Below are 16,981 nucleotides of genomic sequence, written 5' to 3' on the forward strand. Positions count from 1 at the left end.
CATATTTCTGTAAGTTTATGCAGGAGGGCTTTATAAACAAAAAGAGGGCCAGCCTACTTGCTCATACAGAATGCAGTGATGTGTACTGAATCTTTCGCCCGTAATAAAGCGTAGCATGCTATGATAAACTGCATTCAATGGCTTCAAGACAGTGGCAGCTGCATTTCTATCGACAATATCGTCATAGTCTATAACCAGTGTGAATGTCGACTGAATTATTATTTATTTATTTTTTAAGTCATTACATGTTTCTATAAAAGAAGCCCTTTTTAATTTAATATTTCTTAACTAACTCCTCAACATGCTTTTTTTGTCAATCCAGATACCCAGATACGTATAAGTGGGGACATGATCAATGAGGGCACCATCCAATGCACATATTCATAAATCATCAGATACATGTTTATGTGACCTGCATTAAGTTCCAATTGCAGTTCAACAAAGGCTGTATAGACAGTAAAAAGTACAGGACCTACAATGTACACATCTACATTGTGACCCATGTCTTATATCTTTGAATCATCAGATACTCTTTGAAGAGGTAGAGGTTTCAGATGGGCAGGTACTCTGCAGTCCTTGCTTCAAGAGTTGCCAGGACAGAGAAGAGCTTCGACTGGGCTGAGTGGGAGCTACCCTCCTATAGGGATGGGGGGGCCGAGAGACCAGAGGTTGCAGAAAAGAGTACTCGGTTGTGATGTAGGGTATGAGCCTAGCCTGAAACTAGGGAGGGGTTGTTCCTCGTTCTGCTCCTTAGGAAAGTACCATGGTCTTGTAGTGGATGCGAGCTTCAACTGGAAGCCAGTGGAGTGGAGCGGGTGACATGGGAGAACTTGGGAAAGTTGAACACAGTCGGGCTGCAGCGTTATGGATAAGTTGCTGGAGTTTGATGGCACAAACTGGGAGCCCAGCAAACAGTGAGTTGCAGTACTTCAGACGAGAGATGACAAGTGACCTACAACTTAGATGACAAGTGACCTGTGCCGGTTCCTGTTTGAGGCAGGGTCATACTCTGAGGATGTTGTAGAGAATGAACCTGCAGGAGCAAGTCACTGCTTTGATGTTTGCAGAGAACGACAGTGTGTTGTCCAGGGTCACCCCAAGGTTCTTTGCCCTCTGGGAGGGGGACACTGTGGAGTTGTCAACCATGATGGAGAGGTCATGGGATGGGCAGGCCTTCCACGGGAGAAAGAGCAGCTTCGTCTTGTCAAGGTTGAGCTTGACAAGGCACACAGAGATGCGTGTCGCCACCTTGGTGTAAGAAGGGAAAAGGAGAAACAGAGTTGTGTCATCTGCATAGCAATTATAGGTGAGACCATGTGAAGACATGACGGAGCTGAGTGTATAGAGAGAAGAAGAGAGGGCCTAGAATCACGCCCTGCAGTAGTGAGAGCATGTGGTACAGACACAGATCCTCTCCACATCACTTTGTAGGAGCGGCCTGCCAGGTAGGATAGAATCCAAGAGTGTGCAGAGCCCGAGATTCCTAGCCCTGAGAGAAGGATCTGATGGTTCATGGTGTTGAAGGCAGCAGTTAGATCTAGGAGGATAAGAGTGGAGGAGAGAGAGTCAGCTTTGGCAGTGCAGAGAGCCTCTGTGACACAGTAGAGAGCAGTCTCGGTTGAGTGACTCGTCTTGATTAGATCGTTCTGAGAGAGAGAGTGATAGTTGGTCAGAGACAGCACACTCAAGTGTTTTGGATCAAAAGGAAAGAAGGAGTACCGGTCTGTAGTTAATCGAAAGGAGACGTCAGGAGGTTTGTCATGACTGTCCTTATCAGGTCAGGTTACAGGAGACCACAACCCTACACATTATCACTCAACCCCAACAGAGGAGGAGAGATCTAGGGGTCTGAAGATGTGGGGTTTTATGACCCCTCACGCCCATGGTAAATCTTAGGCCACAGACAACATTCCTTTGTCCTCTCACTATGGAGAACCAGCCTCAGAACATTAAACATGAAATAAAGGGACTTTGGAACAATGGTTTCCGTCAGCCACAATGCTGGTCATGACGATAGATGGAATATGAAAATGTATTTCATTTTTGTTTTGTTATTAAAGATTAATAGATGACATTATTACGAAAACATTGTAACTTTAAGAGTTTTCCTAGGATAGGCTTGATGTTTATACATTGTACGTTGTGTGAAAAATTTCCAAATCAAAGAGAATATTTTGGTAAAGATGAAATGTGAAGTTAGTTGTCTAAAATTGGATTTGAGTAAAATCTAGACTTTGCCTCTTAACTTGGTACGCCCAGAGAATTGCCCTAAAGGCGGTTACGCCCACTTTTGACATGAGGGTATAAGACACGTGAGTTAAGAATTAACATATCAGACTAAGTGACCCGAGCTGCAGCCAAGGTCTAAAAAGTCAACGAACCCAAAACTCAACCCAAGGTTGAAGACAAAGACATCTTTTTCTACCCATGTTACTGATGAGTAGCTGTGTCTAAGCGGGTGAATTCAAGCCGGACCACGTAACCTCCACTCTCCATCGAATCGTGGTATCTACACTGTTTCATTCCTACGCTGTGAGCTCTGAGCTACAGAGCTGCCTGTCCTCAGAAGACCCCTCCCAGAACAAGGGTGAGGAATCAGAGTAAAAGGACACTGACATCGTGAGGATAACCAGAGAGTTACGCCAGAGAAGTGCATCATTGAGAAGCCTAAACGACACGCAGAGCTTCCTACTTGAGACCTCCCACACGTAATTACTAAGAGCGGCAGTTCGGGGCAAGGATAGGATTAAAATAAGCATAGCTGACAAATGCACCCAAATGTATATTTCTATAGTGTACTTTCTCTTTTTCTCTCTCTTTTAACCATTTTGGGTAACAAGCGCCATAGTGTGTTGGCCCGTTACACTAAGTTTTAATCTAAAATTTTATTTGTCACATACACATGGTTAGCAGATGTTAATGCGAGTGTAGCGAAATGCTTGTGCTTCTAGTTCTGACAATGCAGTAATAACCAACGAGTAATCTAACTAACAATTCCAAAACTACTGCCTTATACACACAAGTGTAAAGGGATAAAGAATATGTACATAAAGATATATGAATGAGTGATGGTACAGAGCGGCATAGGCAAGATGCAGTAGATGGTATCGAGTACAGTATATACATATGAGATGAGTATGTAAACAAAGTGGCATAGTTTAAAGTGGCTAGTGATACATCTATTACATAAAGATGCAAATCAAATCAAATCAAATGTTATTTGTCACATACACATGGTTAGCAGATGTTAATGCGAGTGTAGCGAAATGCTTGTGCTTCTAGTTCCGACAATGCAGTAATAACCAACAAGTAATCTAGCTAACAATTCCAAAACTACTACCTTATAGACACAAGTGTAAGGGGATAAGGAATATGTACATAAAGATATATGAATGAGTGATGGTACAGAGCAGCATAGGCAAGATACAGTAGATGGTATTGAGTACAGTATATACATATGAGATGAGTATGTAAACAAAGTGGCATAGTTTAAAGTGGCTAGTGATACATGTATTACATAAAGATGCAGTAGATGATAGAGAGTACAGTATATACGTATACATATGAGATGAATAATGTAGGGTATGTAAACATTATATTAAGTAGCATTGTTTAAAGTGGCTAGTGATATATTTTACATCAATTCCCATCAATTCCCATTATTAAAGTGGCTGGAGTTGAGTCAGTGTGTTGGCAGCAGCCACTCAATGTTAGTGGTGGCTGTTTAACAGTCTGATGGCCTTGAGATAGAAGCTGTTTTTCAGTCTCTCGGTCCCAGCTTTGATGCACCTGTACTGACCTCGCCTTCTGGATGATAGCGGGGTGAACAGGCAGTGGCTCGTGTGGTTGTTGTCCTTGATGATCTTTATGGCCTTCCTGTGACATCGGGTGGTGTAGGTGTCCTGGAGGGCAGGTAGTTTGCCCCCGGTGATGCGTTGTGCAGACCTCACTACCCTCTGGAGAGCCTTACGGTTGTGGGCGGAGCAGTTGCCGTACCAGGCGGTGATACAGCCCGACAGGATGCTCTCAATTGTGCATCTGTAGAAGTTTGTGAGTGCTTCTAGTGACAAGCCGAATTTCTTCAGCCTCCTGAGGTTGAAGAGGCGCTGCTGCGCCTTCTTCACGATGCTGTCTGTGTGGGTGGACCAATTCAGTTTGTCTGTGATGTGTACGCCGAGGAACTTAAAACTTACTACCCTCTCCACTACTGTTCCATCGATGTGGATGGGGGGGTGTTCCCTCTGCTGTTTCCTGAAGTCCACAATCATCTCCTTAGTTTTGTTGACGTTGAGTGTGAGGTTATTTTCCTGACACCACACTCCGAGGGCCCTCACCTCCTCCCTGTAGGCCGTCTCGTGAGCCATGTTTCCGTAAAGCAAAGAACGTTACAGTCTCGGATGTCCCTCTGGAATGCTACCCTTGCTCGGATTTCATCAACTTTGTTGTCAAGAGACTGGACATTGACGAGAAGTATGCTAGGGAGAGGTGTGCGATGTGCCCGTCTCTGGAGTCTGACCAGAAGACCGATTCGTTTCCCTCTTTTACGAAGTCGTTTTTTGGGGTCGCCGGCTGGGATCCATTCCGTTGTCCTGGGTGAAAGGCAGAACACAAGATCCGCTTCGGGAAAGTCATATTCTTGGTCGTACTGATGGTGAGTTGACGCTGCTCTTATATTCAGTAGTTCTTCTCGACTGTATGTAATGAAACCTAAGATGACCTGGGGTACCACTGTAAGAAATAACACATAAAAAAACAAAAAACTGCATAGTTTCCTAGGAACGCGAAGCGAGGCGGCCATCTCTGTCGGCGCCGGAAGTAGATCAATAGCCTAGACTGTGTTTTGTGTATGTGTGTCTTTTATCATCATTTTAGCTTTCTAGTAAATAAATAATCCACTAATATCGGTGTGGTACGAACTCATTGGTGGGACCCGGGTCTGTGCAGATCCCGGATTATGCGACGTTCAGAATGAGATTGTAGAGGAAACTGATTAATTAGCGACTGTTGTAAAATCGATATTCTGATATTCTTTGAGTTAATTTGGGAAATAGAAACTCAATAAAACTAATTTTCTCATGGTGCCCCAGGTTAATGAGTTAATAATTGCTGAATTAATTTAATCACGCAATTAGAAACCTTTAATCATTTGATGAGCAACAGTCGTCACATTAACTAATACAATGTCACGACAGGTTGAAGTCACCCAGTACAATGAGTGGTGAGCCATCATCAGGAAATTAGCCTATCAAGGTGTCAAGCTCATTGAGGAACTCTCTAAGGGCACCTGGTTGGCGATAGATGATAAAAATGTAATACGGACCTTGCCTTGACCACTCTGAATTAAATCCTTCAGTTAACTTCTTGCGACTAGGTGGCGCTATTAAAATTTTGGGATGAAAAACATGCCATTTTTCCAATCACTTCTTATGAAAAACCAATTGCCTCGACGGATATATTATCGAATACATATGTCAAAAACACCTTGAGGATGGATCCTAAACAACGTTTGCCGTGTTTCTGTCGATATTATGGAGCAAATTTTGAAAAAAGTTTGGCGTTATAGTTGTAGCATTTTCCGGTCGATTTCTCAGCCAAGCATGATGAAGAAACGGGAGCTATTTCGCCTACAAAAATAATATTTTTGGGAAAAAGGAACATTTGCTATCTAACTGGGAGTCTCCTGAGTGAAAGCATCTGAAGTTCTTCAAAGGTAAATTATTTAATTTGGTTGCTTTTCTTATTTTCGTGAAAATGTTGCCTGCTGCCAGCAGAGCCTAGTATAGCATTATGCCATGATAAACTTACACAAATGCTTGTCTAGCATTGGCTGTAACGCATATTTTGAAAATCTGAGATGACAGTGTTGTTAACAAAAGGCTAAGCTTGTGTTTGAATATATTTATTTCATTTGCGATTTTCATGAATAGGAAAAGGTTCTAGGGGTATTTATGTCCACTGCGTTTTGCTAATGCGTTTGAGGCTATGATTACGCTCCCAGGTACGGGATTGCTCGTCGCAAGAGGTTAACCGTTGAGTTGTTGACTGACAGCTAACACATGTGAAAATATTCCGTAATTAAAATGGCCACAAAGTGCATAATCTACAGACAGCACAAAATACGGACCCACAGTGCATAATTAATACGGCCCCATGGTGCATATTTCTGTTGCTTTGCTGCAGTAATGCAAGGGGACTGCATTTTCTTTGGCAATTGAATGCAGGTCATGAAAATTTGTAACAGGTAGTGGATATGCACATTCAGCAAATTCCACCCATTTCACAGGCGCCATGCATATACAAGAGAATACATACAGTACCAGTTTGTCACATATACTCCCTATTTGGCGCTCAAGGTCTCCAGTCTGCTTATTATTACGCACAACGTTGTCACCATCGTTACGCGCACCAGCGCCTTTTCAGACTCCCCTGGACTCCATCACATTCCTTATTTCCTTCCCCATAACTGTCACTCACTTTGGTTCTCTCACTAAGCGTTATTTACTCTGTTTCTGTTCCATTTCTATACGCTTTTCGTGTTTCTTGTTTAGGTCCGTGTTAGTTTATTTATTAAAAGATTCACTCCCTGTACTTCCTTCCTGACTCCCAGCGTACACAGTCAAAAGTTTGAACACACCTACTCATTCCAGGGTTTTTCTTTATTTAGACTTTTGTCTACATTGTAGAATAATAGTGAAGACATCAAAACTATGAAATAACACATATGGAATCATGTAGTAACCAAACAAGTGTTAAACAAATCAAAATATATTTGAGATTCTTCAATGTAGCCACCCTGCATACTGCTTATATGCTTTTAAAGCATAAATAATGCACAGGAAATAGGAGGAGCCTGAAGAAGACCTAAAGTGGTTGAAATGTCGGTCCATTTGTTATATCAGTAACTTTGCCACAGATGGATATACCCTGGCATTTGATGGACATTTTAGACTCTCATGCAGGCATGTAGAGTACCTCCTTCTGTGTCGCTTTCATTAAAATGTCTAATCTGTGTCATGCCTACTCCCGTTCTCCGGCACAGGTAGTCGCCAGTCTACTAACCACCGGTCCAGGCACCATCATTACGCACACCTGCTCCCCATCATTACGCACACCTGCTCCCCATCATTACGCACACCTGCTCCCCATCATTACGCACACCTGGACTTCATCATCACTTTGATTATTCTCGCATTATTTATGCCTCTGCAGCCAGTACTGGTTTGGTTCACGTTCAGTACGCTTCGCCTGTTTTGTTTATCTGCCTTGTCCATGTTTATTAAACTCAGCTTCTGCACAAATGCGTACATTACAATCTGTTTGTTTTCCCTGAACTTTCCCTGAATTTTCCCTGAACATTCACCATTGCCTCACAGTACTTCAACTCCTCCTCCACCATGTCCACCCATTGGTCAATCATGAAAGAGGAAAGGGGATGAACGGGCCATGGCCAAACACAGTGACTTGCACCTTGGGGACCATATTTAACATCACTGGCCAGAAGCCTGTCAGTAAATGAGACTGGAGAAACATGGGTAACCACATGAGGTTAGCAGAGATCAAAGCTCTTTGGATTTGCTGTTTGATCCAACAATCAAATTGCTCTCAGCAATAAGAGATCATATCGTTCTAGGAGATGTATAATTGAAAGATCATATCGCAGATACAGTAGAGCTGTTCTGTTTCATCATGTACTGTACAGTAATAGACATCTTATTTATGAATCATTTTCTTCCAGACAAAAGATTCTGAGATCTGTGCATGTGTTTATGGGTCATTCCAAGGAATACGTCTGTTTTGAGTCCCTTTGATATTTTAATTAGAAATTGTGCACCAATATTGTCACGCCCTGGTCTTAGTATTTTGTGTTTTCTTTATTTATTTGGTCAGGCCAGGGTGTGACATGGGTTTATTTTATGGTGTGTTTGTGTATGGGGGTTTTTCGGAGGTTTTGGGATTGTGGCTTAGTGGGGTGTTCTAGCAAAGTCTATGGTTGCCTGAGGCGGTTCTCAATCAGAGGCAGGTGATTCTCATTGTCTCTGATTGGGAACCATATTTTGGCAGCCATATTCTTTGAGTGTTTCGTGGGTGATTGTTCCTGTCTCAGCGTTTTGTATTTCACCAGATAGGCTGTACAGGTTTTCACGTTCCGTTTGTTGTTTTGTATTTTCGTGTGTCATCTTCATTAAAGATGTATCGTATTAACCACGCTGCATTTTGGTCCGACTCTCCTTCGACGGAGGAAAACCGTAACAAATATTGAACATTTAAAAGCCTGTTACATTAAATGAAGTGCCCTTTAATATAGACCACATGTGCAGTTCAATAAATCAGATTTTATATATGAGTAAAGACTTGGTAAAGTGCCAGAATTGACTAAAATGACTTCTAGGACAATTTTATCCACAAAATTACTCCAAGTTTTCACAATCAGTATAAAGCCCTAGTTGCAGTGTTTTGTTGCTTTAACTAAATTGGAGATTATTGGAGATTATTGTTGAAGATTATTATTTATTTCATGTGATCAGTGATAAAATAAACTGCTATGTGAACTTAACTCTCATTTTAATATGGTAAACTATTCCTTTATATTTTTTTCAGAAGAAACATTGAACATCTAACAGTAAAACCATAGTGTAAAAGCAGGTGAGCTGGTTCTAATCTTCTTGGCCATTTTCTGGTGTGTTGTGTTGGAGAACCGAGCGAGTCAAGCTTAACACGTCAACCCTGTTACCCATAGATAGTCTGGTAATGTTTTGACAATTACATGTTTTTTTTGTGAAGCGTGCATTCAATTGCCCCTCCCTATTGCACACAAGCTTCCATTCCTCCTGTCACAAGAGGATTGATGGCTGTTATTAGATGAAATCGTCAGCCCTGTTACGGTTAACCCTGTTACTTTATTTGGCACTTAATAGACCCCTCACTAATGTCAAAATGGGAAAACTTGTTATTTAATTAAGTTGAAAATGTTATGACAATGTTAAAATATTCAAATGTTTTGTTTTCTACCAAGTTACACTACCCAAAAGGGAGTCATTTGGGGGTACGTATTTGTCCCTTATTAGGTGTTTAGTTAGACGCTCCAAATAAGGGGAAAACCCACCATCTGTTGGTTGAATATCTCATCTGTTGCCTGGCTCTGTGCTTCCTTTCTATGGAATCACCGCTCTTTGATGTCATCAGATAATTGCTCCTTTTTGAACTGGGGATGGAACGCTGGCATGGCATTAACCATCAGGATGTTCTCATGGCAACCACCTTCATGTGTGTCAGCTGTAAGCAACTGTTCATTGTTTCCAGTAAGAGGAAACACTTTAGTCTGGAGATACCACATGTAGGCCTGAGAGAAAGGCACTTCTGGGAGTGGAGAGGAGAGGAGAGGAGAGGAGAGGAGAGGAGAGGGGGAGGGAGAGGAGAGGAGAGGGGGAGAGAGGGAGAGGAGAGGAGAGGAGAGGAGAGGAGAGGAGAGGAGAGGAGAGGGAGGGGAGGGGGGGGGAGGGGAGGGAGGGAGGGGAGGGGAGGAGAGGAGAGGAGAGGGAGAGGGGGAGAGGGAGAGGAGAGGAGAGGAGAGGAGAGGAGAGGAGAGGAGAGGAGAGGAGAGGAGAGGAGAGGAGAGGAGAGGAGAGGAGAGGAGAGGAGAGGAGAGGGTCTGAAATACAGTACAGCAGAACTGTCAAGGGACAGCTCCATAGGGAAATATCAGTTTGTCATTTAGTATGAAGTTCTATCTTGTAAAATAAATGGCATCTAAATCAGACTAACCTAGATAGAAAAGGTTATATAAGAAGTGTAGTTGAATAGATGTACAGTATGTCTGCATGCAGTGTCAGTTGGTTTTGAATTCTAATTGCCGGTAACCTTAAGAAACCTGTGCAATGATGGTCAATGCTTATCTGATTGTCACAAAGGAAATTACTTGGACTTTTGTGTAGGTTGAATTTAGTGCCGTCATCATCAGCTAAAAGCTTCAAGCTATTATGAATCCGCTCATACACTGACAATGTGAACAATTATTATTAAACGGAGGTGTCCATTTGCCCTGAATGTCATCTTCCTGTGCTGTGTATCAGATTCTGAAGACTGTTCAGCCCAACCTTATTATAGGTCAATGAAGTTGGAATTACCATCCACTTCACACTCCAGCAGTCCGACGGAATGGGCACATCTCAGGAAACACATTACCATTGGAGAGGACCCAATGCTCTTTTCACTGCACCCAATGCAATCGTATTCATCCAAAGTTTTACTTTGATAGAGCTTCAGCTCAAATGAATAATTAACAGTAAGAGAAATTGAGAGTGAAGTTTTTGATAGCTTTTCATACACAGTTGATGTTGTTTATGTCAAAGGAGGTTACTGGGGATCCCAGGCCACCACACAGACACGGTTGGAAAGGTTTAAAGGGTTTTTTATCTCAATCAACCAGGCCACACATTCAAAAACACAAATCACAAGAAAGATGAAACAAACTCGGACCCAAAGATCTAGTCCGTGCTGCCGGAGGACTATCCAAGATAGCTGCCTCTGCCACACTTTCCCCGGTAGTCGCTAGCCAGTCGTAGGTCATTGTCTGTCTCCATTTATTGGTTTCGCCCATCCCATGGTCTCCTTCCCCGAAACATGCAGGTTTTCCAAAAATCCCAGTTGGAATTTTCCTGGAATCAAGAGGAAATATAAAGGAAATCTGGAATCCCCCAACCCCTCTCAACACAAGCACCAAAGAAAATGCCATTCCTCGCCATAATTGCAGTAGCAGACAAACGCCATTCCTGGCCATTTTAATTATTGTGTGTGGGGCCGTCTGTGGTGTTGTCTGCAGACTATGGGCTGTGTGGCCATTCTAATAGAGCACATTTTTACCTATGTTAGCTGTCAGTCAGACAGCAAAAGTTAAACTGACATTTACCACGACTGTTGAGAATAGGAATGAATTTAGAAATGTTGGTTAAATTTAGGCAACAGGGTTAACCTTACACATTAATTCCAAGGGCTTAAGGGAAGGGTTAAGGTTTGGGATAGAGTTAAAACAGAAACAAATAAAGAACTCCTATTGAACCCATGATCCTCTGAGCCGTAGATTGCAGGCTACTAGATAGTAGTAGTTGCTCGTGTTGGCCCTAGTAACAGTAAGAAATTTCCATGGAAATAAGATGAACTGGGAAAGACAATTATTTAATTTCAAATATGGATTACTAAGTAATCCACTAGAGTTTGGCCTGGGTATTTTGCAACCTTAATCCAGCAGCAGGCCCAAACTGGAGCTGAAAGCCCCCTTTTCAGTTGTGTGGTAGCTCGTTAGGTGAACTAGGCCCAGGAGTAGCTCGTTAGGTGAACTAGGCCCAGGTGTAGCTCGTCAGGTGAACTAGGCCCAGATGTAGCTCGTTACGTGAACTAGGCCCAGGTGTAGCTCATTAAGTGAACTAGGCCCAGGTGTAGCTCGTTAGGTGAACTAGGCCCAGGTGTAGCTCGTTAGGTGAACTAGGCCCAGGTGTAGCTCATTAGGTGAACTAGGCCCAGGTGTAGCTCGTTAGGTGAACTAGGCCCAGGTGTAGCTCATTAGGTGAACTAGGCCCAGGTGTAGCTCGTTAGGTGAACTAGGCCCAGGTGTAGCTCGTTAGGTGAACTAGGCCCAGGTGTAGCTCATTAGGTGAACTAGGCCCAGGTGTAGCTCGTTTGGTGAACTAGGCCCAGGTGTAGCTCATTAGGTGAACTAGGCCCAGGTGTAGCTCATTAGGTGAACTAGGCCCAGGTGTAGCTCGTTAGGTGAACTAGGCCCAGGTGTAGCTCGTTAGGTGAACTAGGCCCAGGTGTAGCTCATTAGGTGAACTAGGCCCAGGTGTAGCTCGTTTGGTGAACTAGGCCCAGGTGTAGCTCATTAGGTGAACTAGGCCCAGGTGTAGCTCATTAGGTGAACTAGGCCCAGGTGTAGCTCGTTAGGTGAACTAGGCCAAGGTGTAGCTCGTTAGGTGAAGCAGGCCCAGGTGTAGCTAACCAGGGTGCAGTTCCATGGAGACCACCCAATGGGGAGGTGTCTATATTAAGTATTTTCAGAGACATAAAGGAAAGGAGAAGCACAGCAAACCAAAGGAAAATATGCTGAATTAGATCAAGGCCCACAAAATATGTCAAATATTAATTTTTTACCTTTATTTTACTAGGCAAGTCAGTTAAGAACTAATTCTTATTTTCAATGACGGCCTAGGAACAGTGGGTTAACTGCCTGATCAGGGGCAGAACGACAGATTTATACCATGTCAGCTCGGGGATTTGACCTTGCAACCTTTCGATTACTAGTCCAATGCTCTAACCGCTGGGCTACCCTGCCACCCCAAATAAAGGTCACTGCAAACTAAATTAAGCTAAAATAAACCAAACACACACAAAAAGGGATGGTACTCCAAAGATGAAATAAACATGTGACATTTTATGCTCACAATAACCTGATTATGTGAATGTCATTTAAATTACGCTGACAATTATAACTAGAATAGAATCCATGCTGTACTCTCAGTGTAGAATCCATGTTGTACTCTCAGTGTAGAATCCATGTTGTACTCTCAGTGTAGAATCCATGTTGTACTCTCAGTGTAGAATCCATGTTGTACTCTCAGTGTAGAATCCATGCTGTACTCTCAGTGTAGAATCCATGCTGTATTCTCAGTGTAGAATCCATGCTGTACTCTCGGTGTAGAATCCATGTTGTACTCTCAGTGTAGAATCCATGTTGTACTCTCAGTGTAGAATCCATGTTGTACTCTCAATGTAGAATCCATGCTGTACTCTCAGTGTAGAATCCATGCTGTACTCTCAGTGTAGAATCCATGCTGTACTCTCAGTGTAGAATCCATGCTGTACTCTCAGTGTAGAATCCATGTTGTACTCTCAGTGTCGAATCCATGCTGTACTCTCAGTGTAGAATCCATGCTGTACTCTCAGTGTAGAATCCATGTTGTACTCTCAGTGTAGAATCCATGTTGTACTCTCAGTGTAGAATCCATGCTGTATTCTCAGTGTAGAATCCATGCTGTACTCTCAGTGTAGAATCCATGCTGTACTCTCAGTGTAGAATCCATGTTGTACTCTCAGTGTAGAATCCATGCTGTACTCTCAGTGTCGAATCCATGCTGTACTCTCAGTGTATCATAGTGACAGTACGACAAGGCTCAATATAAACTCTCCTGCGAATATACACTGAACATACACTAGTGAGATTCTATTGGTGTCAGTGTTTCTTGTTTCAGGATGAGTAAATAATATAGTAGAAGTGTCTATTTCCTCTAGCTTATGGATTTGTCTGGTCCCTGAGTGACATCATATTAGATTGGAGGGCACATTACAGCCTCTTCACAGACAGCTAGGGGTGTGTGTTATCTAGCAGTGCTGTGTACCACTGCGTTACTCATTGAGCATGCAGTACCTTATGTTCACCTCTTATTTGAGTGTGACCTCAGAGGTGCGGCCAGCCTTAGGGCAGCAGTCAGGGCTATGTGCTGAATGTTAATGACATACCAGAGAGAGAGGGATGAGAGGAAGGAGGGAAAGATAGGAGAGGAGAGGAGAGGAGAGGAGAGGGAGAGGAGAGGAGAGGAGAGGAGAGGAGAGGAGAGGAGAGGAGGAGAGGAGAGGAGAGGAGAGGAGAGGAGAGGAGAGGAGAGGAGAGGAGAGGAGAGGAGAGGGAGAGGAGAGGAGGAGGGAGAGGAGAGGAGAGGAGAGGAGAGGAGAGGAGAGAGAGGAGAGGAGAGGATATGTGGGAAATAGGAGAGGACAAGATCAGAGAAGAGAGTGGGAGAGAGGAGAGAGTGGTAGAGAGTGGTCTGTGGAGAGAAGGGGAGAGGGTGTGTGTGTGTGTCTGTGAGAAAGAGCTAGAGAGAAGAGACAGGCCGACAGATAGAGAAAGAAAGCGGAGTGGACTGGACTGTAGGGTAAGAGAGGAGGAGGAGGAGATGAGATTTGTCTGATGGGAGATGAGGCAGGTACCACTCCTCTCCTCCTCTCTGTGATGCTGACTGTTCTCTAAGGGGTTTCCTAAGGGCCTGCTAGGAATCACCATATCACTGAGTATAATCTCTCATTGCCCCCCCCAGCCCCCAGTTTATCAGGATCAGACAGATTATTCTGGGGGCCTCATGCCCCAAGGTATCAATGTAAATATTAATATTGTTTGTGATAACAATTGAGTTTAAAGTTTGGTTGGAACATTTTGTTTTCCTTACACGTTTTTCTCTCTCTCATCTCCCTTTCCATCTCTCTACATCTCTCTTTCCTTTCTCTCCATCCCCCTCTATCTCTCTCCTCTCTCTCTCTACATGTATATCTCTCTCTCCCCCTCTCTCTCTCTTTCCTCTCTCTCCTATCTCTCTCCATTTATCTCTCTCTCTCTTCCCCTCTCTCTCTCTTTCCTCTCTCTACATTTATATCTCTCTCTCCCCCTCTCTCTCCTCTCTCTCCTATCTTTCTACATTTATCTCTCTCTCCCCCTCTCTCTCTCCTTCCTCTCTCTCCTCTCTTCTCCTCTCCTTCCCCCTCTCTTTCCTCTCTCTCCTCTCTCCCTTTATCAGGTTTCAAGTAAGACCCAAGTGCAGACTGTGTTGTTGTTGCAATAAACATTGTTACTTCAGGGGCAGGCAAACGACAGGTCAAGGCAGGCAGGACCAGGGTCAGGTCAGGCAAGGGTCAAAACCAGGAGGACGGGAAAAAGAGAGAATGAGGAAAAGCAGGAGCTGCGACAAAATGCTGGTTGACTTGAACAAACAAGACAAACTGGCACAGACAGACAGAAAATACAGGTAAATATACTCAGGGGATAAGTGGTTAAGATGGGCGACACCTGGAGGGTGGTGGTAACAGATCAGGGTGCGACGCCCTTCCCCTCTCTACATTTACATCTCTTTCTCTCTCCTCTCTCTCCCTCTCTTGTGGCCTCTCCCTTTCTATAAATTCAAATAAATGTATTTCAATTAGATAAGCTTTGGTGTTCTGAAAAGTAAAGGATCTTACATTGCGTGAGCAGATTATAACAGGAGTCTGTGCAAATACACCTTGTACACAATGAGATGGTATGCTGCACCTATTTTAAATGTCGCCTCCCTCCCTCCCTCCCTCTCTTACTCTGTCTGTCTGTCTCTTCCTCTCTGTTTCTATTTCACTTTGTCTTTCTCTCTTCATCCCTCCTTTTTATCTCTTTCTTTGACTGTTCTTCCATTCTCGCTCCTCCAGTCTTAAAACAATGGTATAGTATCTTGCACCCTTCTTCTACAAAGCGAAGAGTAGTAAAGTTCAGCGCCTAGAATATGAATAAGGTGAACCATGGTGATGCAAAATGGTACTCCACAAAATCTAGCACGCAAATACAAAGGACGTTTGGTGGTATTTATGTCAATTGGTGTCATGAAAGGAGTTTGTACTGAAAGAAGCCAGTGCACAAGAAAAATATGAATCCTTTGCACTTCTATACGCAATTCACAGGCCAATGAAACATTCTGTTGAGTATGAAACATGAGCAAGCCTTTAATGTGATCTAGGTTGTTCATACAGTAATATTCAGTCACACAGTACTATAGTATTATAATAGTGAGGACAAACACTGAATGTACAAACATTAGGAACACCTGCTCTTTCCATGACAGACCAGGTGAATCCAGGTGAAAGCTATGATCCCTTATTGATGTCACTTGTTAAATCCACTTCAATCAGTGTAGATGAAGGGAAGGAGATGGGTTGAAATAATATTTGTAAGCCTTGAGACAATTTAGAGATGGATTGTATATGTGTGTCGTTCAGAGGGTGAATAGCAAGACAAGGTACCAGGTGCCAGGTACACCTGTTTGTGTCAAAAACTGCAACGCTGCTGGGTTTTTCATGTTCAACAGTTTCCTGTGTGTGCCGAGAATGGTTCACCACCCAAAGGACATCCAGCCAACTTGACACAACTATGAGAAGCATTGGAGTCAACATGGGCCAGCATCCCTGTGGAACGCCTTCGACACCTTGTACAGTCCATGCCGCGACAAATTTAGGCTGTTCTGAGGGCAAAAGGGGAGTAACTCAATATTAGGAAGGTGTTCCTAATGTTTTGTACACTCAGGGAATTTGATAATGAGAAGATATTACAGTAAAACAAATTAATTTGCAATAAAAAATGTAAGAAAACACTGTATTGGCAATCCTCCAGAGACACCCCTCCCACACACACACACACAGACACACACACACACACACACACACACACACACACACACACACACACACACACACACACACACACACACACACACACACACACACACACACACACACACACTCACACACACACACACACACACACACACACACACACACACACACACACACACACTCACACACACACATTCTCTGGACTTTTGTCTAGTTCCCTCAATTTTCCTGGGACGTCATTGAGTACCAGGTCAGGATGTTTTCAAGTTAACATCATGTTTTAAAGGTTCTCACTGTTGATACATTGCCAAAATGTTTTGCATGTCAGCAGTCCAGTTTTCAAGATATTTGACTTTCAAGAAGCAAAGTCTCACCAGCCACATAATCAAATGATCCATTGTGCATCATCATGATGATGAGGCCAGTGACACTTTGCTTCTTGAAAGTCCAACATCTTGAAAATGTGACTGCTGATATGCAAATAACATTGGGACTGTATCAACAGTGTATCAACTATATCATTGTGTTTACTTGATAGCTACCTACACAAATATCTAGCAAGAACAAAGTGTTAATAAGATAAATTCATTAAAAAGATTAAAAGCAATACAAATAAAAGTTCTCCAATGATACAAACACTAAAATATAGTTATTGAGCAAATGTTCCATTTTAATGAATCTGATGGGAATGTCTAATGTCCTTAGGATGTTGGGAATTCTCCTGGGGTATATAGGAGATGAAAATACATCTAAGAACTGAGTTTAGGGAATCTAACAATATGCAATACTTAGAGTTTTACAGTCTATT

The 16,981-nt window shown here is 43.0% G+C and overlaps 1 pseudogene; it reads right to left on the reverse strand.

Moving 5' to 3' along the window:
* Positions 1-550: 550 nt before the first annotated feature.
* Positions 551-7,396, reverse strand: LOC121847898 (annotated as a pseudogene).
* Positions 7,397-16,981: the final 9,585 nt, after the last annotated feature.

The sequence above is a fragment of the Oncorhynchus tshawytscha genome, linkage group LG12 (genome assembly GCF_018296145.1).
Source record: "Oncorhynchus tshawytscha isolate Ot180627B linkage group LG12, Otsh_v2.0, whole genome shotgun sequence".
NCBI lineage: Eukaryota > Metazoa > Chordata > Actinopteri > Salmoniformes > Salmonidae > Oncorhynchus > Oncorhynchus tshawytscha.